The sequence below is a fragment of the Columba livia genome, chromosome 6, assembly GCF_036013475.1.
Source record: "Columba livia isolate bColLiv1 breed racing homer chromosome 6, bColLiv1.pat.W.v2, whole genome shotgun sequence".
Lineage (NCBI taxonomy): Eukaryota > Metazoa > Chordata > Aves > Columbiformes > Columbidae > Columba > Columba livia.
The window spans coordinates 1,141,463-1,163,841 of NC_088607.1; the positions used below are offsets into that span (position 1 = coordinate 1,141,463).

General features: G+C 46.2%; 1 long non-coding RNA gene across 1 annotated transcript; it reads left to right on the top strand.

Annotated features, from left to right (window-relative positions):
* The first annotated feature begins 14,667 nt into the window (after positions 1-14,667).
* Positions 14,668-20,723, top strand: LOC110355605 (uncharacterized). Its single transcript, XR_002408380.2, has 3 exons — positions 14,668-14,843; positions 16,211-16,379; positions 20,320-20,723. It is a non-coding gene; the product is annotated as an uncharacterized LOC110355605 (long non-coding RNA).
* Positions 20,724-22,379: the final 1,656 nt, after the last annotated feature.

A 22,379-nucleotide genomic window follows, 5' to 3' on the forward strand; every position in this document is an offset into this window, starting at 1 on the left:
AGGAGCGGGGAAGAGGACAGGAGGACCGGGGAAGGGGACAGGAGGAGCGGAGAAGGGGACAGCAGGAGCGGAGAAGGGGACAGGAGGAGCAGGGAAGAGGACAGCAGGAGCGGGGAAGGACAGGAGGAGCGGGGAAGGACGGGAGCAGAGAGGTCCCATCAGAGCTGCAGCAACACGGGCACGTTGGCCCCTTCATCCTGCAATTGTGTCACACGCGGCTGCTTCCAGCTCCTGGGATGTACAAAAATAAAACAAAAAGCTAAGCGCAGAGAAAACTGTCAGTGAGAAGAGGGGAAGGAGCCCGGCTCGGGGAGAGTGTGCTGCCTTCTGCATCTCCCACATAAAGACACCCATTCTATCTTCTGATGTGCAAGTTCAGCTCGATTAAGTTTTCTTCATTTCTTTAGCGCTGTTGTTTAAGTATGGCATTGCAACAAGAAAACTAGAAGCTACAGTAAGATAACACACACAATTTTCTCGGTGAATAGCAGTATTATCTCATTTGATTAAACCCAAATAGATAGCACAATCTATGTATGTGTGTGTTTAGGCAAGGCCTATGAATTTTAAGTCCTATCACTTCCAGAATCACATATCCAATTATTGCAAAACTGCAAATCCTCGGGAACTGGCATCTAGCCAACACTAATGAAAAATGTGTCCAGAAAATATAGTAAAAATGGAAGTGCTATGCTTGTAGCATCACTCCCCAAACTGGAAGAGCTACATGTATCTTCCCTCTCAGGTACGCATTTTGTGCTTTGGCTGCCTTAATTAAATGGCACCTAAGCATGGACTTTCCAATTAAGCAGGATGTTTCTCTAGTGTGGTCTCTCTGTAACCCTTATTCCAGAGGCAGTGGTTCTCTAACCACCCATTCATTCTGCCTGTGGTGAGGTGGAAGACTCTCCTCTGTTACTAATTAAAGTAATTTTGTTAAGATGACCATTACATGCATGGAAGCAACACGAGGCAATGCAATAAATTATGCTGAAAGGCACACTAAGTTGCCCGGGGATCTGGCATGTTGGGGGTCACCCCACTGCTGGGAGAGGAGCAATGAGAAGATACATCTTAAAACAGGCCCTACAGCAGGAGTAACGCTTTTCCGAGTGGGAGCTGCCCTGTGTGTTATTAATAGGTGGATGTCACTAGAGAGAAAACTGCTCTGGACAGCAGCTGGGAAGAAGTGATATCCTGGGGTGCTGAGAGCTGCTGCCGGGGACTTATGCTGCTGGCTGGGGGAAACCATCAAACTCTCTCCACCATCTCTTCACTAAGGGCTGAAGAAGTTTAAAGTGCCTGAATGAGGATACCTGCACATACCCTGAGAGAAGGTTGGGCACAGCAAAGCTAAGAGCTGCAACCCTCCCAAAGTGGCAGCGCTGCATCCTGACACCCCCAGATGCTGGGGCTCACCTCTGCTCCCGGGGCGATGCTGCTGCGGATGGATCAGGGCTTGGTGCTCACCTAGGAGCCCAGCACTGCTCATCTCCTGCCACAAGCTCTGCAGGCAATAACCCACCTCCTGAGGTATCCCAAGTACGTTATCAAACCACCAAAAAATAGAGGTGCCCACTCAGGGGTTCACAGAGCTTTGTAGAAGTGATGCTGGTGGATGTGTATATTGAAAGGCTGGCGTAATGGTGTGTGTTGGCATCAGCCTTTGACTGCTGTGTCCTTAATGTGCACAGTGACACAGGGGCAAGGGGTCACCATTCTGGCATGGTGACAATGTCCCCAACTGGTACAGTCAACCTGCAGATCATTAAATGTTGGTGCAGTGCTAGCTGATTTTGGATTAACCTTCCCCACTTCCATTGGTGTTTGTTGCTTGGGTTTGATTTGTTTTCTGGTTTTAGTTCTGAATTAAAGTTGGTTTCAGCGTATTATTTGCTTGGAGTCATTTTCGGGTGCCTCTGTGACGTGGGCAATGACTTAATTCTGGAAAATCCATCTTGGTTTCCAAAAGCTGTTGTTGTACAAAGTTTTTTTTTCCGTGTATCCTCAGATCTAATTCCTAATCAAGTCACACAAATAGCAACAAATGTAAAATTGCCTTTAAACAGAAAGGATTTTTGTATTTGCTGTCGTAGCACCTTTAAGGATGTGTTAGAAGTGAGAAACACATCTGAGGTGAGAAAAGCTGATATTTTATTCAGTACCACTGAGCTGCTGTGTCTCCTGACCCGCTCGGGAAGGACTTTCCGCAGGAACACGACCCGACCAGCACTGTGCTGATGGGCTGGAGCACATCAGCTGCAAAACCACCCCAAACCGGGCAGGGACAGATATCCTAACACGGGCGGGGGCTTCTTCGTGCTAAGCGGAACTTGCACTGCTGTGCTGCTTGTATACTGTAAGCTGCACTGCTATATACCAGCTATACTGCTATATACTGGTTATACTGCTACATACCAGCTATACTGCTGTACACTAGCTATGCTGCTATGTACTGGTTATACTGCTACATACCAGCTATACTGCTATATACCAGCTATATTGCTATATAGCAGCTAAGCTGTTATATACTGGTTATACTGCTGAGCAACACTGTTCGTGCAGGATCCCGCAGCCCTAACACACACCCGGAACTGGAAAGCTAATTGTGTTTTACAAAGTATTTATATTTGGTGAAAAGCTTTGATAAGAACCCATTATCGAATAGTGATATTGGATATAAGCAGAGCATTGCTAAGGGGAGATGCACTGAAGTGCTCTGGCTCACCTTGGTTTTGAAAGAATACTGCAGAATTGATGGCAAATGGGCAGGCAACAGAATGAAAACTCTAACAAAAGGATGGACAATTTCTACAGATGCCTTTGGCCACATCACAGACTAAAATAAAGGATGTGATTTTGTTTTTTCCATTTTGCTGTTATTTACCAGTTAAGCAGCACAAGTCGCTTTGTGTGGACACGTCTCTCGTGCCGGGGGGGCAGCTCTGTGGGTGCCCCCTCGCTGCCCTCGTGCTGCTGTGAGTCCAGTGCTGTTTGGGCAACTTGGTCAGGGCAAATCCGCAAGGAGAGATTTTTATGACCGGAAAACTTCCATTTCTGATTTTTAAGATTTTAAAACACAGCATTTAATATTACAGAACCCTGCTGGTTTTGCAATTTTTGTCCTGAATCTGGAAATTAATTCCAAATTAGTTTATTCAAAAAAGAATTACGATCGATCTATTTTAATTGGACAAATGAGACATGCCAGGTTGTTTCATACAATGAAAACATTTCAAACTATATTAACAGTATAAAAATGATTATTTGGGGGGAGATTTTATGACTTAATTTCATCCTTTTTCTTTTCTATTTTTAACCGTTAATCAAAGCTTCTGGCTTGTTAGGAAATATTATAAATCTTTATATCCCTGAAGCTTTTAAATTATTCACTGTGCTTACTGTTCTCTTTCTGACGGGAGATTATCCCTTTCAATTGGAAATTTTCTGTTATTTGTGTCTGAAATGCTTTAAAGTCAAAGTGTAGCTTCAAATACTGTTAGCAGCAAACATAATGAAGGTGAGGGGTGTGCGCAGGCTTTTAATTGCACCAACACTAACTGAGTCAGCTGCAGGAAGCGCTCTCACAGCTCAGCGCTGCACAGCGAAAGTCCTGCTTTTATTCTGGTGTTTTGGATCTGGGAACAATTTCTTCCCCAAAGGGCTGTGGGGCATTGGAACAGGCTGCCCAGGGCAGTGCTGGAGTCACCAGCCCTGGAGGGCTGGACAGACGGACATGAGGTTCTCAGGACGTGGAACAGAGGTGACTTGGCAGTGTTCAGTTAATGGTTAGTCTCAATGATCTTTAAGTGTTTTCCAACCAAAATGACTCTATGATTTTTGGAGTATTTCAGAACAATCAGTTCACAAGGTTATGTGATGTCTCATCACTGAAGTAGCAATAGCCACAACAATCAGAGATATGAGAGTACTGCTTAGGAACACCCTCACTTTCTCTAAATGATGTACATTAGATATATCTGTCACCATCTGTTATGAAGAACTCACAGAAGATGCAGATGATGCACCTAAATAGGATAACTATAGCAGATGAGTGTCCGTGACTGCTGGGGCAGTGGGAGAACCGGCGGCCTTAAAGCTGGTCTGTGGAGCCACGTTTATTTAGATCATTTTTACAGCCTGGACTTTATGAAGGAAGCTATGCTTCACAGTAGCGGATTTTAATAGAGATTGTATTGTAACTTTAGCTTTTATTTCTTCTCATTATCAATTTTTGCTTACAGCTTTTAAGCACATGTGTGTTTATTTCAGACTATTTTCTTAAAAGTAGTAAAATATAATATTTGTTGCAAGGAGCCTGAAATGCTTTGTTCTGAACTTTAGAGAGTTATCCGTTTCATACATACCACTGACACTTCAACTGAGTAATTCTAAAAGAAATGTACAGCTGAAAGGAAGATGGACTGTTTGAGATGAGTCCGTCCTCGTACTTCAGAAGCAGCAGCATTTCTTTTGAGCAGAGGTAGCAGAGTGTCGCAGTCCCATGGAGATACAGAAGATCTCTGTTTGGTTTTCGGGAGGACTCCCTGCCCCTTTTGGCTCTGCCGTTTGCTGGTGCTGGGGCAGGAGGGGTCGGTCGCAGAGGTAACCTTGTGGTTCAATGCACATTAGATCAAATGAAAGGGGCATCTTCTACTTGTGAACACTTGGGCATTTCCTCTGACTGTGTCTTTGATTAAATAATTCGTTAATTATTTTGTGACACAGGCTGGGTGTTTCCAGGCTTCCACTTAATAGTTGTGTTATTGCAATTTTGTTGTATTGTCTTACAACGAAGTTTGGTTGCAAAGACTGTTCTGTTTCAGTATGTGCTCTGAAACATATTCCTAAAAATATGCCACAGGGATTTGCTTTTTCAAATATCCAGAAGGAAACTCACTAACTAAAGCATCCGGAGAAAGTAGATATACAAAACACAGAACTTCATTAAAGCAGAGTTTTGCTCAAACAAACACTTCTGGCTACATTTTCAAACATTGTCCCAGTTCTGGTAAGGGCAAAAACTTATATTTAAATGCTTACCTAAATATAACACACATCTCAAATCTGCGTATATAGAGCGCTGGAACCCCACACAGGATAACAGGACACTTGACACAACTGTGAAGTTAGACCTCCCAGTGCTTAAATCCAGATAATTAAACAAGTGTTAGGTGCATAAATACCTTGACAGATCTGATTATAATCCTCCTAACCTCCAATTTTCAGCAATCCCATAGAAAGACCAAAAGAACGTGTAAGAAAACATTGTTTTTACCCCAGAAAATATGAGGAATAGAAAAGCAAATCAGTTGCTGATTCAGCCCATATGGGTTATTCTGCCTGCGACAGAAAAATACTCTGCCTTCGAGAATTTTTCTCTCTGATTTGCGGATTTAACTCCATTTAAGGTGTGTTCAACCAAACCCATACCAGGGTCTGAAATCTGATTGGTTTTTTTAAACTTTATCAACTTCTGTGTCTGTTTCTCTCTTGCCTTTAGCAATTCCGGATTCTGAGGAGGACTGGCAGCGGTGTCTTGCAGAGATCCCCAGCCCAGCAGAGTGTTGGCATTTCTGCTGAGCAACACGTGAGCAGGGAGCCGAACGAGTGCTGGCTGCTGCCATCGCCCATCCCACGATCCCAGCAGCGTCAGGAATTGGAAACAAACAGGTTTCAGTAAGGAAAGGCTTTGCGGTAATACTGCAACCCGCTGCTTTGATTTGTTTTTCATCCAGGACCCAAAAAGCTCACATAGTTATCCACATGCTCTGAACCTCTTGAGCTGGAGATGCCATGAGAACAATCTGCCTCATGATTTTCTGCTATTTCATGCTTTCTCTCTTGATGGCAAATTGCTCTGAGAACAGCCTCTCCTGGTGATTTCTGGAACTTGCCTTGTTTTCGTTGCTGCTCTGTGTTGTGTTTGACACCGTTTCCATGCACAGGGACCAGTAATGGGCACTATGGAGAAAACAGGACTAAAATGGTTTTGAATCTTAAATGATGTGTTTCAAGCCGATGGTGCCAGGCTGTGCCACTGCTCTGTTGCCCTGTGTGTGTTGCATTTCACAGTGTGGGGCCACCAGCCCAGCTTTGCTCTCATCCTCATCCTCCTCCTCTGCCTCCTGCTCTTCCTCTGGGGCTGTGTGTTTCAAGCCATTACTATACACGTTTCCCAGTTCTGATATAAGACAAGCAACGCCTGGCTCGTGTCAGCCAAGAGGCACTTCACTGCGGCTCTGGCTGAGATTGCTGAAAACAGATAAAGGCGTAATGTGAACTCAGCTGCTTGCTCATGCCCAAGCTCTGCTCAAAGAGGGCACTGCAATTATATTTATTACCAAAGCACCCAATGCACTGTGGACTGATCATCTCCTAATAAGCGGAAAAGGTTTATTGAAAAGCGTTTAGTTTTCATCTCCTGGGCAGATAAGCCTGAGCTGTTGCAGCTGTCTAGAGCTGTGCTGCTCTGAGTGACGGTGACACACCGGTTGCTCGAGGATGTTTCTTGTTTAACGAGGTACCGATAGATTTAATTACACCTGAAAGACTGCTCCTGTCTGGCTGAGCGCTCAAACCCGATACAGCATCAGACAGGTTTGATATGTGACAAGTAGTATTTAAATGGAGTATGATCTTATGATTTATTTAGGTCACGGCGCAGTTTAATTATTAATGGTGTTAAGCCGGTTTGAAGATGAGCTCTGAAGGACTCAGCCACTTTGTTTTAGATGTTTGAAATTCATAGCAGTCCCCAAGACCCTGCATTTACAATGAGTTATTCCTGCTGGTGTACTAATAACAACATCAAATGGTAAAGCAGAGGGCGGGGAAATAAAGCAAACCAGAAAGGATGATATTCACATTCTTATCGCAGACGTGTATCTCTGATGTTAAGCTGCTTTAGCAGATATTGTTGTGAGCTGTTCCTCTGGGTGCTGGAGAAGTTATCACATAGATGCTGTCACATTGGGTTGTGTCTTGGATTATAAGAGCGTTATTACCTCTGGGGATGTTGGGAGGAGAAGTGTCTGGTGTGTGGGACATCTGCTGCCCTTGGTGAACAACGTGGGCCTCAGCAGACAAAGGACAGGAATGACCTGCTATATTTTGCCAACTACTTCCATCCCAGATGAAGCTAATAGCCCTGCTCACTGCGGCTTTTTGGAAAAAGTTCAACGAGCTCACCCTGTGAATGTTTAAGACAGAGGTACCTGAACTGACAGGGGCTGGTGAGTGAGATGGGCTATGATGACATTCAATGGGCCATTAAGCAAAACGCCTGCCAGCATCTTTCAACTCTTACCCTTAAGTGACCCAATCTAAACTCATTTTCAGCCTCAGAAGCAAAGTGATTCCTGGACGAACCCACCGGGGGGGGTCCCTGCACAGGGGGCTTATTCAAAGGGCCGTTGCTCAGCGCAGACACAGCAATACTTTAAAATCCGCAATACTTTGAAAAGCCTCAGAAGTTTGATGTTCTGTATCCGTCCAGTTACCAGCTGCCCTTCTCACACAGTCTCACCTTCCCCCTCATCCCCGGGCTGCTGGAATCACCCCTTTGCCTGTTCTCCTTCAGCCCTGGCAAACCGCAGGGTTGCGGTGCCGGGCGTGGATAATTTTGCTGTAAGTCCTCCCTGAGATCAGTGGTGTGAATTGAACGGTCCTTGGTGTGATGGTGCGGAAGAGCTGCTGCTGGGAATCTGGAGCCAGGAACAGCAACCTGCTCGAAGGGAGGTGACAGGGCATTCATTCACCTCCAGGTGTTATACTTGTATTGCTCTGTGGTTCTCAACTTCTCCTCAGAGACAACAGAGGAAAGGTTGCTCGCTGGATAACCATCATTCTCCTCTAGGACTGAGTTTGGGGCTCCACAGCTGCCAGTCCAGGCGGGTGTGAGGCAGGAGTGAAAAAATTCAGGTTCCAAATCCAATGTGAGCGATGGAAGTTTGGAATATTACTGAGAAATAGTGACACCCAAGCTGTGTTGGCATCCTGGGCCGTGCCTGTGGTGGAGGGACAGGCCCTGCAGAGCAAGAGGGAGGCTCTGGAGACCTTTGTGGTCACATTGGTACAGGATTTGTTGTGTGCTGGGGCAGGGTTTCCCCATCCACGTCAGCCGGCTCGGCTCCGTGCTCCGCATGCAAGAGGAGAAATCAAAGCCTCGAAGTGCATATTTTATAAAGAAGCTGCATATCTCAGGAGTGTTGCAGTTCAGAAGATTAAACTCTTATTCCACCATCTCTAATTCAGTATTGCAAAATGACATTAAAACAACAATTGAAAAAAAAAAGGCAAGTTTTACAGCCTAAGTTACAATGCACGCTAAGAACAAGCATACAGGTGATTTGCTTGGCGTTGTATTTATTTTTTGTTGGTGTTGGTAGCAAAACTATTGAAGTTTTCAAAGTCATTTGGTATACTTTAAATATAATTAATCAATACCTTAATAACAAATGCAGCGTGACGCACGCGGAGGTAATTATCTGTTTAGGTTCTCCAGCTGTCTGGTGCAGCTGTCGCTAACGGAGGCTGGGTGAAAGGCGGTGTTCCTGTCGGCCTGAGGTGGGATGGCTGCAAAGAAGGATGCTCAGCGGGTGCTGGAGCCTTTGGTTGTGTGCGGGAGCGTCCCTGGGGACAGGTGATGGCAGAGCAGTCGCTTCAGAAACAGTCCGGCGGTTTTTGGGAAAGCCTACATAGCAGGCATTGCAAACGCAGCAAGGGTCAAGGAAAATCTTATTCCTAAAATAAAAAAGGGATAACATGAAATTGACTCTTTAACAGGTAAAGAAAGGATCCAGTATTGGTGTGGAGAGGGGCATACCAGGGATTAAATGTAGAATCACAGAATGGTTTGGGTTGAAGGGACCTGCCCAGCTCCCCAGTGCCCCCCCTGCCATGAGCAGGGACATCTTGACCAGCTCAGGGTGCTCAGAGCCCCGTCCAGCCTGGCCTGGGGTGTCTCTGTGTAGCGCCTGGGCAATCTGGGACTCTGCATTCTATTTATCTTACACTTATTCCTAATTGCTGATGCATATTTGTATTTGCTTCCATGTTTTACTACACTTTGTTAAACCTCTTCTTTTATGTTTTGTTCATATTGTGTTTCTGATCTACCTCCTTGCTTTCATCACCCTCCAGTGTATTTTAGTGGGTTTGCTTTGGATTGGGCACTTGGGAATGCCCAGGGCAGCTAGGTACATCCCTGGTACCACAGGGTTCAGATGCAGGGACATCCCCGGTGTCACAAGAACATCCCTGGTACCACGGGGATCAGATGCAGGGACAATCCTGGTGCCATGGGATCAGCCACAGGGACATCCCTGGTGCTGCAGGATCTGATGCAGGGACATCCCTGATGCCACAAGGACATCCCCAATGCTGTGTGATCAGATGCAGGGACATCCCTGGTGCTGTGGGATCAGACTGACCCCACGGAGGCCCCTTCCCTCTGGACACCTGGTTTCTTCCCCAAGGCCTCAGCACCTCAAGACTGACTCTTCAAAGTCTGAAAAGCGTATACAGAAATTTACTTTCAAAATTATTTTTAAAGGTATTCTTAAGTGTGTCTGCCTATTTACTGTATGAGCGACACTATAAAATAGCTCTGTATGCAGACTGGAAAAACGCTGATTCTGGCAAGATACTCGATGATGTGAAAACTGCTTTTCGAAGTGACGGTGTGAGGAAGGTCTCCCTGCAGCACTCGGGTGACAGAGGACCCCGCTCCTCTCGCTGTTTTCCTTCGCACCGCGGCCGTGAGAAGCAGGGAGCGTGGGAAGCGATGACAGGCTGTGAAACACTGAGCCTTCTGGCTGTGCCCACTTACTGCAGCTCTCGCTGCGAATTCTGAGCAGCGGAACGATTGCTTTAATCCCCGAATCCGCCAGGTTTGGACAAATTCACGTGCCACAGGTGTGTAGATAGTTTTTTTGTGGTTTTGTTGTTGTTTTTTTCTTTTATAAAGGAACTGTAGAAGCATATGCTGTGGTTATGGATGGAAACATCAAATTCAACCAACTTCGTAGCTGGGATGAATTGAAGCAGCAGCAAATCTGTTCATAAGTGTGTAAACTCTCAGCCAAAGCCCTGCACGCTGCTGCTCCTGCTTCTGCGTGTCCCCTTGCAGTGTGTCCATGGAGCAGTGTGTGTTACCCTGCTGTCCCCAGTTCTGGGACCCCAACATCAGAGAGACATGCACCTGTTGGAGAGGGGCCAGAGGAAGCCGTCAGGATGCTTGGAGGGCTGGAGATGTCTGCTGCAGGACAGGCTGAGAGAGTCAGGGCTGTCCAGCCTGGAGAAGGCTCCAAGGAGACCTTAGAGCAGCCTCCAGTGCCTAAAGGGACCTACAGGAGAGCTGGAGAGGGACTTTTTATGAGGGCACATAGTGACAGGATGAGGAGTGATGGCTTTAAACTGGAAGAGGGGAGATTTAGATGAGAGATAAGGAAGAAATACTTCCCCATGCGGGTGATGAGACACTGGAACAGGCTGCCCAGAGAGGTGGTGGATGAACCATCCCAGGCCAGGCTGGACAGGGCTCTGAGCAACCTGGTCAGGTGGAAGGTGTGCCCGCCCATGGCAGGGGATTGGAAATAGATGATCTTTAAAATCCTTCCCAACACAAAGCGTTCTGTGGTCTGTGGTGTGAGCTGGGGAGCCCTCGTGCTCGTGTCGCGGGTTTTCTCCCTGGGGTGGCTGCAGGGTGGGCAGATGCTCCCCGGTCACCCGTCCTCGTCCCAGCAGCCTCACAGGCCCCGGTGTCACCATAGCAGGGGCAGCTCACCCCACCGAGTCCTGTGATGGTCCCTGTCAGCCTTTCAGCCCCACTGGGGGTTTTTGTGGGGCTGTGCAGGGCCAGCAGAGCCAGGAACTCCACAGCTGCCACAGGGAGAGTTATTTGATGGAGAGATAACGCTTCCTTGGCTTCTTTATGTGCCTCATAAAGACTGAGCTCAATAATCTCGGTGGCTTTAATTTTACATCCACCCACTTCTGGCTGCACTGATCGATATTGGTAATATCTGTACACAGGGAGATTTTAACATTTCCTTACAGAGATGTGAGGATGTGTTACACACTCAGCTGCAAATCAGCTGCGTAATTTTGCAGAGGGAGTAGCTTTGAGGTCAAGCTGCATAATATTTTCAGAAGCACAGCTCTCCAGAGCGTTGCTTTTAGCTTGATATTGATTATTATTATTGTCTGCAGTCCCGGGTATTAGTGTGGACTGGAAACCCCAGATCCTTGCATTGGATTTCTTATGGTATCGCAGCAGCTGTGCGGCAGCGGGATGCAGCGCAGGAGCTCTGGAGAGCCTGTCCAAGGAGAGGCGGCTTTCTGGGCCCGCCGGGATGCACGTGGGAGCATTAAGGGGGCAGAATATTTCCCTGGGCACACATCTCCACATGTGCACATATCAACACACGCAGAGTTTTGCCCGAGGACGCGTGTGCTGTGCAGTGACACCGTAACCCTTCACCCTGCACCGTTCCCCATCCCAACGGAGGAGCCTGGGGCTGGGGGAGCCCCCAGTCCAACCTGCCTGCTGCATGGAACAAACCACGAGCCTGGGGGCACTTCAGAAACGGCTCCAAAAACCAAATCCTCTGCCAAACAAATAATTGTGTTGGGATAAATTAAATTTGAAAATGGGTCTAGAAATGTCTAAACAGAAAAGTGTCCTCTGCTTTTGTGCAAAATATGAAATTTGGTTTTCATTGCTGTGTAATTATATAAAGGAAGTATTCATTCTGCACAGTGATACATTGGAAGCTCTTAGGCATGTAAAAGGCGTTAAACTGAAGGAGGTCCTACTTTCTAGCTCATTGGCAGCCCAGGCAAACTGACAGAAAGCTGCCATGGCATGTATGGCTCTACGAAATATCAGAGTGGTTCTACAGAACTTTCGTGCTTGTTTTAGGACCAATATTTCAAGTTGTTCCAAGCGCAATATTTCCAGAATTTCACTATTATATTAAAACCTTACTATAGCAATTCTGAAAAATACTAATCCATTATTTTATTCTGTGCTATATGTATGGAATAACTCAGGGTGCCTTTAGGAAGTTTTTGGCATCAATTTTGGGGGAACACCATTTACTGCTACTGTAGCCAATTCCCAGTCACGGCAAAGAAAACACATCACCATTGAGTCACTTACCCCTTAAAATACATAAAATCCGTGGAAACAAATGTTAGCTCTTATAACAAGCCTACATGTTACAATTTTAATAGTATATGTAAGTTGAATAATATTAGTGGAGGTATGGTCAGAAGCTGGTAAATCACAGAGAGCAAATGTGGCGTGCAGTGCAGCTGCTTCTAAACGCTATCAATCTCTGGGGAAAACACAGAACTCAGTTTTAGTAAAAGGAAAACATGTCAAATAATGTTTCTGTGCAGTTGCACGGAGGGAGCAGGGCTGGCTAACCCGGGCTGTACTACGTGAACAAAGACGATGCGAGCGGGGCTGTTCAGCCTCCTTATGTCAAGACGCTTAAAGTTCACCAAGCTTTTCTGGAATACAAATTACCATGATTATAATATATATCCACAAAATGCCTGACATTTGTCTGCAGACCATCCAAGGCAATAGCGTTAAAATTCAAATGAATGTAAATTAAAGTTGCCTTTGTAATATGATGTAAATAAAAATAAAGCTTAAGTGGCAGCCTTTACTTGTTTTTAATGGATTTTACAGTCACCAAGACGGATGATTTTACAACAGAATGGTAGGTCTAAAGTCCCATGAAATGCACACTGTGGGGAGATACTGAATGACTTAGGTTGCTGTTTTCTTATTGCATCAGGCGTCAGTCCCACTCCTTGCAGAGACCCCCGGCTCTTCATGCCTTCGGGTACCAGGATGACAAAATGCCCCTTGCTGAGCTGGGCTTAGCATCCCTGAGCTCAGCCAGGGTGGTTTATGCCTTGGTGGTCCACCCAGTTCAGAACCAAAAGTTGTCATTCTCATGCAGCCTGGTTGGACTGGGGATAGCGCTGCGTAATACCGGAAACTCACTCGCAGACAGTAAAACTCTCAGTTAGGGAGAACTTCATAAAAACCAAAATATTGTAGAGTTTGAGGATCTTGCCCATATAAATTGTGACGCCGGGGAATACACTTAAAAGATGAATTAGTTTATATGAACACCACCCCACACCCCCTCTAAGCAGGGACAGTGGATTATGTGTAGCACAAGCAGAAGGTGTCGTCTCCACCTCCAGCCAGAATTGCCACTATTTATTTATTGCCAATATTATCAGCAGTGTCCTGAGACTGCGTGTGAGGCTGTTGCTTGCAAATCGCCTGAATGTCTTTACTTGAAATATAAGATGGATAAAAAGGATCTTTATTCTGTCAGTTTGATGAATAATTGCAGTACGGTAGCTACTAAAAAGCTGTGCTTGTAACAGGCTTCATGATCAGAGTTATGGTCGAAAAAGAGATGGTTTATTTTTACTATATTAACAAAAGTTATATTTACAATCAGAAAATTGACCAGATAGCTCCAGTCCTTTATAAGTGAATTAATACATATTTGATTCAAATATATGACATTGATTTTGGTAGTGCTGAATATAATGGTGTTTCCAGCAAGATGGACCTCTCTCGAATCTCCAGACTCCAAATGTTTTCCCATCTCTACACCTTTAACAGTATGTTGTGGGGTTTTTTTTGCAATTAGTGAAAATACATGAAGTTTCTACAGCTCAGGTTTGCTAATTAGAAATCAGCGTCTCTGGTGAAACTGTTACACACCAAGGTTCCCTTCCGGTCTACATTTTCAGCCTGGTGTCTGTGTTTTTCCGTACCAAGAGCTGGTGTGCTGGAACGCTGCCATCGCAATGACGACTCCTAATTTGCCCAGAGGTCAGGTTTGCAAATGTAGCCTGGGCAATCTGTGTGTGCTTCCCAGAGCTCAGCTCTGCAAACAAGGGCTCTGGCTCCTTTAGACTCAGGGGATGAAAAACCTCCCTCCTTGAGTTATCCCAGTAGTGCCGGAGAGCACCCTGGCCCACGGAGAATGAAAAAATCCAAATGGAGCTTTTGTGGTTGTGTCGGGAATAAAACAAACGGTATATCATCAACATTTAAATGGAAATCTCTCCCTTCTGGTAAGACATTAAAGGTTTGGTGGTACATTAATCACTGCAATGATCTGGCAAATACCAAAACTAAGCTCTTGAAGTGGCAGTGGTTTATTTTGGAATGGAAGCAAGCCTGGTGTCTGGGCACCTCGCTGTGCTCCTCATGGCCGAGGAACCCACAAATAACGGGACCTTCACGAGTCTCCTGGAGGTGAAGAAGTCTGGGGTGGGAAGGAACTGCAGAGGAAAGCACCTCCAGGAGGTTGGGAGCAGGACCTCGGTTTGTTTTCCTGAACCACTTACGCTTTGATGGAACAATGTTTGTTCTTTGCTGAGCTCAGCTCTTTGCTCTCAGGGTGCAAAATGTACCGTAAACAGACTGGAAAGAATACGGACAAAATAACACCTCCAAGGCCTTCGGAGTGAGGTGAGCTTTATGTGCCTGATGACAGCGAAACACTAAGATACCACGCTAAGTGCCTCCTCACTTTTTGAAAAACATTTATTTTGGAACTTAGCTCAGTAAATGCACCTGCCCCTGCAATTTACACCTCATTTGCTACGGCTAAAGAGGGAGGAGATGATGATTAATTAAGGAAAAGCAAATTAGCCTCACTTTGCATGTAGCAACTGTGGGTGATTTTCATGATAAAGAGGCTGTTTAGGGGCTGTTTTGTTTGGCCTTCGGCTCTGAAATAACAAGGTTTGTGTGTGTGTCTGTAATGACCTGCCAGGTACCAGCTCAGGTGAGTTGACCAAGATGTTACTAAGGAAAGAGAATGTGTAACACATCCTGGAAATGCTCTGTCCCCACTGTTGCATTCCTCCCCGTGAGGATTTGTTCTCACTTCTTTGTGTGCCAAGGATGATGCTAATATTGCTATTTTGAGATGTATGATAAACAAAATTTAGATCCTGAGAGCAGATAAAAGTTCCCCGAAAGTATGCTTATTTAGTAAAAAAATTCTAGTGATGTAAAGGCTCTGGGTGTGATTCTTTCCTGATGCTGGTGTAATCAGGAGCAAACCAAGGAGAGTCTGGTCCACTCTTGTGAGCTGCTGAGGATGATGTTCCTGGAGTGGTTTGTAGGAAACCGTGCTGGTAACGGGGAAATGTGCTGGTTTTGCCAGAAAGGTGAAATGAAGGATCTAACCCATTGTAAGGCGAGGAGGCTGGCTGCTCCACAACAGCATGGGCTGTGAAACCAGGAGCATGGGCCAAGGTGCCCCCACAGCGTGGCCCGAGAACCAGCCGGGGAGCCGCGTATGCTAAAAGTACATACATACAGAACATAAAAATGAAGCAGAATAATGGCAGGTGTAGGAAAAGTTAAAGTAGGAACAGCTCCAGTTTCTTTATTATGCGTAGCAGCTGCTGAATAACACTCTCGTCAAGTGGGAAATGATAGGTTGGGTTGTTTGTATTTTGGTGTTAACTTCGTGGTTCTGCTGCTGTTTTCTAAAAGCAATGATTGAAGATTTCTTCTGTCTGTGAAGTCTGTTACCCTGACCATAGCCTGTGGGCTCTGACTTCAGGAAAGCAGTCGGTGTACCCCCATGCCTGGGTCACCATGGGTCTCCCAGAGCCCTAGGGTGTCCATGGGCACCCACCTCCTGTCCCTGTGCCCCCTGGGCACCAAGCAGGGTGCAGCAGGGACCTCATCCCGGGGAGCCGGGTTTTCCGGGTCCCAGAGAATTTAGGGGATGCAGGACCTGTGGGGAATGACCTCCCGTTGTCTGGCCAGAACAAACTGCGACAGGGAAGGAACACACATCATGATATAAAACAAACACTGCACCAGGAGGTTGTGAGTGCTCCCAGGGTCATCAAGACTCCACAGTACCTGTAGTTTATGTTAACTGATGTACCAAGAGCTCTGGGGCACATCTGAAGGGTTTTGTGTAGGATCTAATGCAGTTTGCTTATCTGAGCAGATCTCTGTGTTACTGTTGATTTCCTTTGGCTGTTGGTGCCTGACTATCCCGATGCACCAGTTGTGCTCTATAGGTGAAAGGTATTTTTAAGAAATGGCTCTGAGTCTTCATTTCTTCTTTCAGTTTTTAATGTGGTTTGATTCTGTACATGGCAGGTTATTGTGTGCTCCTCATTACAGAGAAAGAGCTTTTTTTGAGAATGCATACCAGGCACTCCTTTGCGGAACAGCAAATGTGTGTGTTCAGCCTAATTAGAAAAGAAAATGATGAAGATGAAAAGACATATGGCTGTCTCCTCTGGACTTTGCTCTCTCTCCAGCAGCAGTAGCGTCTCCATTGGCTCCAGAGGTAGGAGAAAAAATACTCTGAGATAATGAGACTGGTAACTTATATCTAAACATTGAGAGTTTTGCTTGGAGCAGAGTAGAGGGTGTCTTGTGTAAGTGCTGGCAGCTTCCATTGCCTGAGCTTCCTATAGCTGAGTGTCACGAGGTGGCCTTCGGGGTGGCTTTCAGGGTCACCCTGGGTGACAGGGGGAAGAATGGGCGATGTGCAATAGATTTCCTGAGATGGGGAGGAGGAGCAAACTCCAAGCTGATCAAGCTTTTTGAAATGAGTTTTTCTCCAGCTAGACTGAAACTTGTTAAAAATCAGACAATTAAGGTAACAGGCAGCACAAATTCCATTCTAGAAAAAGAGAAAGAGAACAGAAATGAGCAGCACAAAAAAGAGTAATATTTTCTTCTGCGAAACCATGGGTATTTAGATTAAACGGATCAATAAGCCATCTGTATCATGGTAAAAACAGTCATAAATTACTCAAAAATTCTGTTTTTGAACAAGTCTTTGGGCATATGGGCAAAGGCAGAGCTGCGAAGTGCTGCCGCTGGAAGCCGTTCGTGCATATTGCAGATTTTAATGACTCTGTCTGCTGTCATTGGCAAGTGAAGGATGGCACGAAAAAATGGGCCAACAGTGATAAAGCCTTAAGGTAACACAGAATAAATGAAGTAACTACTTTGAATTGTGTTCTGCACAATGTATTGAAAATCCCAGCATTGATTGTGAGTGTGAGAAAACCCCATCGCCTGAGACTTGTTGAACATCATAACGGGAGAAAAGCAGAACTTTTCAAGTTTTGTCACTTACACAGCCATTGGAAAACTAGGAGTTGTAGTGTTTTTTTCCTTCTGGTTGCAGGCTAATTGCCGTGACTCATGGTGGCGTTATCTCCAGCCCTCGGTGCGCTGGGTTTGTGGGGGCAGCTGCCAGGACCCCCGACCAGCCGTGCCATGTTTGCCCTGGGTAAACCCATTTCCAAGGGAAGGCTGGCTGGGTGCCTGCCACCCTTTTCAGGCTTTAAAAATGAGCTAACAACAATTTAAGGTGTTGAAATTTGCCCTTTGTCCCTTTTTCTGTTTCTGTGGATTTATAAGCACATGCTGACAGTTAGAAGTGTTTTCCCCCTTCTGCCGTATTACCCGCACTGGGGAAATGAAGTGAACGAGCACAGAGAGGAAACACGATGCTGCACAAAATGATATTGAAAGCACACAGCAGAAACAGATTTTTTTTTTTCCTCATTTGCTCTCCCATTCTTCTCATCACGATAACGAGAGCTGGTGTTTGCAAAACAAGCAGAAGCGCCTGTTTGGGTGTGTGTCTGCTGCAGCGAATGGAGACAGACCAGCACCGAATTACCAGGGCTCTGTACAGCAGTGTGGGTGCTCCAGCTCCTTGTTCTGGCTCCGTGGGGCTCGTGGAGCAGCAGCTCTGCCGGACGGGACTCGTCCCACACCAAGACAGAGGCTGGGACATCCCTGGTGTTACCCAGTGAGCACATGGGGCACTGGGTGAGTGTTGGTGCTGCAGCAGGTGAGGCAAGATGGATCATAGAACCACAGATGGCTTGGGTTGGAGGGACCTCCCCAGCTCCCCCAGTTCCTCCCTGCCATGAGCAGGGACATCTGCACCAGCTCAGGTTGCTCAGAGCCCCGTCCAGCCTGGCCTGGGATGTCTCCAGGGATGGTTCATCCACCACCTCTCTTGGTACCTGCCCAGGCTCTCACCACCCTAAGGGACAACAGTTCCTTCCTCATGTTTAGCCTGAATCTCCCCTCTTTCAGTATAAAACCATCACATCAGGCCCTGCTGAAAAGTCTGTCCCAGTCTTTCTTATGGGCCCCTTTTAATTAGCCACTGCTGCAGATGGTTACGGTTCCTGCTGGCTGGACCTTGTCCTGCTCTGGGGTGCTGTGAGCCCCAACCTTCTGTGGGTCTCTTCTGCTCCTTAAAGACCAGGCGAGTGCCTCGGCCCAGCCCAGCCCGCAGGTCCTGACCATCACCATTCATTCTCCTCTAAAGACCTGCATGCTTGAAGAGGTACAGAATTATTTTTCCCTCTGACTTCTGCTAAATTAGAGTTTATGGCAATACTGCATCAATAAGCTTGCAAGATTTCTGCTGAAGGCGCTTTGCAGTGCTGAATGATTCCTTTGGGGGGATTGCTCTGCAGTTCGCAGCCTCCTCCATGAATCTCTCCTGTGACTTTAAAGGCAGAAGCAGCAAAGGGGAGGGTGGGATTCACCTATCAGCGACGTTAGCTCTTCCTTCCAAAGGTCACACCAAGAAAACGTTCCATAGTCAGCTGTGTTATCTGCTAGTCCATCTTCATATTACATAATATTTCTCAGGAGGATATTTTAATACCGCTTTTTCTTTGCCTACCAGAAACTCCTATTTCGGTCAAACAAGGCACGTGGCTCATAGCTGCGTGCTGGAGTTTATCTGTGGCTCAGATATAAAGTATAATAACATATCTTTAATAATGCAGGACAGGGCTGCTCCTTTGGTGATTTATAAACTTCATAGATAGAGCAAGTCACTGCTGAAGTAGATTTACTGCTCTCCATACACAAACATCACGGGAATAACAGGGCAAGCAGACGCCGAGTTAAGAGCGAGTCCCGGTTTGTTTCAGCCTGGCCTGGGGGTAAATCTGTCTGCCTGCACCATGGACCTGAGTTTTGCTTATGGGCCAAGCAGAACTTCTAGACAAAAACAACCGCAAGTGCTGCGAGGAAGACAATCAACAGATGGGGCTGGAGCAGGAAAGTGTGTGCAAAGCAGCTCTGGGTCTGCGGACGGTCTGTCCTCGGCACAGCTGCAGCACCAAGCAGCTCCTTGAGTCTGTCCTCCAAAACATTGTCCATTTTTCAACTCAGATTGTGAGAACTTGGTGCTAACAATTGGAGATAAATGCCAGGACAGCTGGCTGAGTCATGAAAAGCCATTTGGGGTCTTCTGTGCCAACACCAAGCCCACCCTCTACAGTCCTTCTGTTGTCCAGCCCCACTCCAAAGTGCTGCTTGTGGCTTCTGCCCTGAAAATTAATCCTCTCTGCTCAAAAAATGATATAAGGGGAGGCTTTGAGAATGCAGCGATTTGCTTGTGGATCTTCCAGAGAACAGCAGGAGGGTTTTTGAGGGGTGAGGGTGGATGCTTTGGACCAGCTCCAGGCTGCTTCTGTGGTCTGAACCCTGTGAGTGACTGGAGACCATCGAGTGGTCCCCAGGTCCAGCCCAACTGAGCTCTTGACTTATATGGAGATGCTAAGGTACCCAAAATAGCTCTTCCCACCTGTCGCTGCTGCTGAGCGCTCCAGTCCCCCGCGGGAATCCATCTCACTCCATCCCACAATTTCTCAGTAATTTTACAGAATCTACAAAACGTGTGCAACCAGCTGGGCTCTCATTACCAGATAATATATCATTACGGTGACACTGCTACTAACTAACTAATAACAACTCCAGATGGCAAGGACGCATTATGGGAGCTACTGACCATGAAGTGGGAGTCTTGAAAAGTCTTCAATGTTGTATTTGAATCTGCCACACTCGGTCTCTTCCGAAAAGCAGCAGGTCTGAGAGGTGAGGGGATTAAACACAAGGCAAAGCTTCAAGTTCTCCGGGTCTTGGGCTTTGCTGTTTTCCATCTGGAGGGGAAGGAAACCTGCAATTAGAGATGCATGACAAAGCAAGGGCTTTCTCAGGATTTTCCTCTAAGTGGTTTTTAAAAGGCCTTGTGTTGTGTTAAGTCATTTGTACCAAGTAATGAAGGAGGTTTGTCATGTCTTCAGTCTCTGCTGCCGTCAGTGTGAAAATGCGAATGCTACAGCCAACAAAACCACAGCAGGAGCGGGCTGAACACTTTGAACTTTTCAGAGGAAAGAAAAAATGAAGGTATTTTCTACAAATTCCCTTAAAATACATGTTCTTATTGTTCCCAGGCCTGTTAAGGAGGAGGAATGGACAGGAGCACCAGCAGTAGCTGCGTTAGCTGGCGAGGGGGTGAGCAGAGCTCTCAGCAGCCTGGCAAGAGAATTCGTCATCCACCTGGTTTCTTTCTTCAAATGAACAAATGGGAAAAATAAACAAGTCCATTCTCGGTCCATTATTTTCCCTTCATTGTCAAAGCAGATGCTTGCACAGTTAAAGAAAGAAGGAAAGGTCTGTGCTTCCTATAAAGGGCATGTTTTCACTTTAGCTGACACTTTTAAAAATGATAAAGAAAATGATGTTCTGTTTTTTTTCTTCCTGAGTATCTGTTTATCCTCGTTGCCGTGTCTCTGCTCTGAACTATTGTAATATGGTAGGAGGAGTTTTTTCCTCTCGTCGTGGGGTTGCTGTTGCACAGCTAAATCACAGCATAAGGCAGATGGTGCTACCGCAGCCTCTTCCATCCCCCATGTGTCTTTATTAAATAAAGCAGGCGGGGCTCCTGCGGAGGAAGGGTCACAGCCATGCCTCCGGTTTGGTCACCGGTGCTTTTCCACGTGTCCTTGGTGGTGGCTCTGTCGGTGTTTCCTTTGGCACCCAACTGCTCTCCTCCCACTGCCCCCTTTTCCAGCCCCAGGTGTCCTTAAAACCAGTTTTATGGCACTTGGTTCCAGCAGGAGGGGTAATTCTCTTTGCAAGGTTGGATTTTATTCCAAAGATAGGGCTGGGAGTTTGAATCTGCCGCAAGCAGGTGCCACTGCAGGTGAGCACTGTTGAAAGCATATGTTTACTTATGCTCTTGAAATCTGAAAAAGCTGTTATTTTAAAAAACTTCCTTCAATAGTCTGTGTAAGCGTTTGGAAGCCAAATGTTCTCAGCTGCAGGTGTATTCAACTTTTTGTTTAAAAACTAATTTCAGACTTACAAATAGAGTCAATTAAAGCAGTTTAAGTACAAAGTAAAAACTCCTTTGGCTCACACCAAGCACGTCTATGGCTGGAATGTGCAGGAGCGACCAGCGCTCTGATGCTCCTTGTCCAGGGGTCTCTGGCAGGATGATTTGGGTCAGAACCCTCATGGGCACAGCGGGGAGGGGACAAAGTGCTGCTGGGTGACAGCAGCGAGTGATGTCTGTGACCCTGGGAGGGGACCCTGGGGCACTGCAGGGACCAGAGGCTGGGCAAGAAGGCTCTTGTGAAAGGGATTTGATATGGGAACTCGCAGGAAGCCACGTGCCATCCCAAATGTCTGCCCTCACCTTTCCTGAAGGTGCTTTGATGCATCAAAACTCCCGCCTTCTCCCATTAAAATCAAAGGTGAATTTCAACATCAGACTGGACAGAGAAGACTCAGTCCTACAAAGGGAGTTGTGTGGGGTTTGGAGCCTTGGGTTGGTGGCTTCAAGACATCAAAGGATAAAGATATATGTGCTTACATTGAAAGAATCTGTGTTTTCAGTGTCCTAGCAGGACAGACAGGACACCCTTCTCTCAAAAACATACCCCAACCTGTTCCTATGTTTTTCTATGAAATAATAAGAAGTCACAACTAATTCTGCTCAATTCTTTCAGTGAAATATCTCTGGCTAGTTCCCAGGAAGCATCTGGAAGGAGCAGGCAGCCATCCCATTGTGGGAGTGCTTCTGCAGAATTACATCTCGGCTGCAGGGGAAGCAGTAATGTGGAGCCAGTGTAGACTCAGTGACTACAGTATAATTTTATTTATGGGTAAATAATACTTAGCACTGAGCTCACAAGCATTAATCTTAAAGCAAGGGGTTTAATTCTACATTTCCTCCTATTGTAAAATTAATAACAGGTAAGAAGCACTGGTGGATTTAAAGGGCTGTTAGACTTGCTGCCTTGGGAAGCAGCTGGGTTCGCTTGTTTACTGACACAGCTGCACTCCCAGACCTCTCCCGAGGCAGATTTCCTGCGAACCTCGGGTACCTCGGAGTTCAAGCAGCAACAACCAGGTGCAAATCCAAGGTGATGTTTCAAATGCATCCTCTGCCACTGAATCAGAGCCCTCTAATGACAGAACACTAAATCTATTCTGAAGGCTTTCAGTG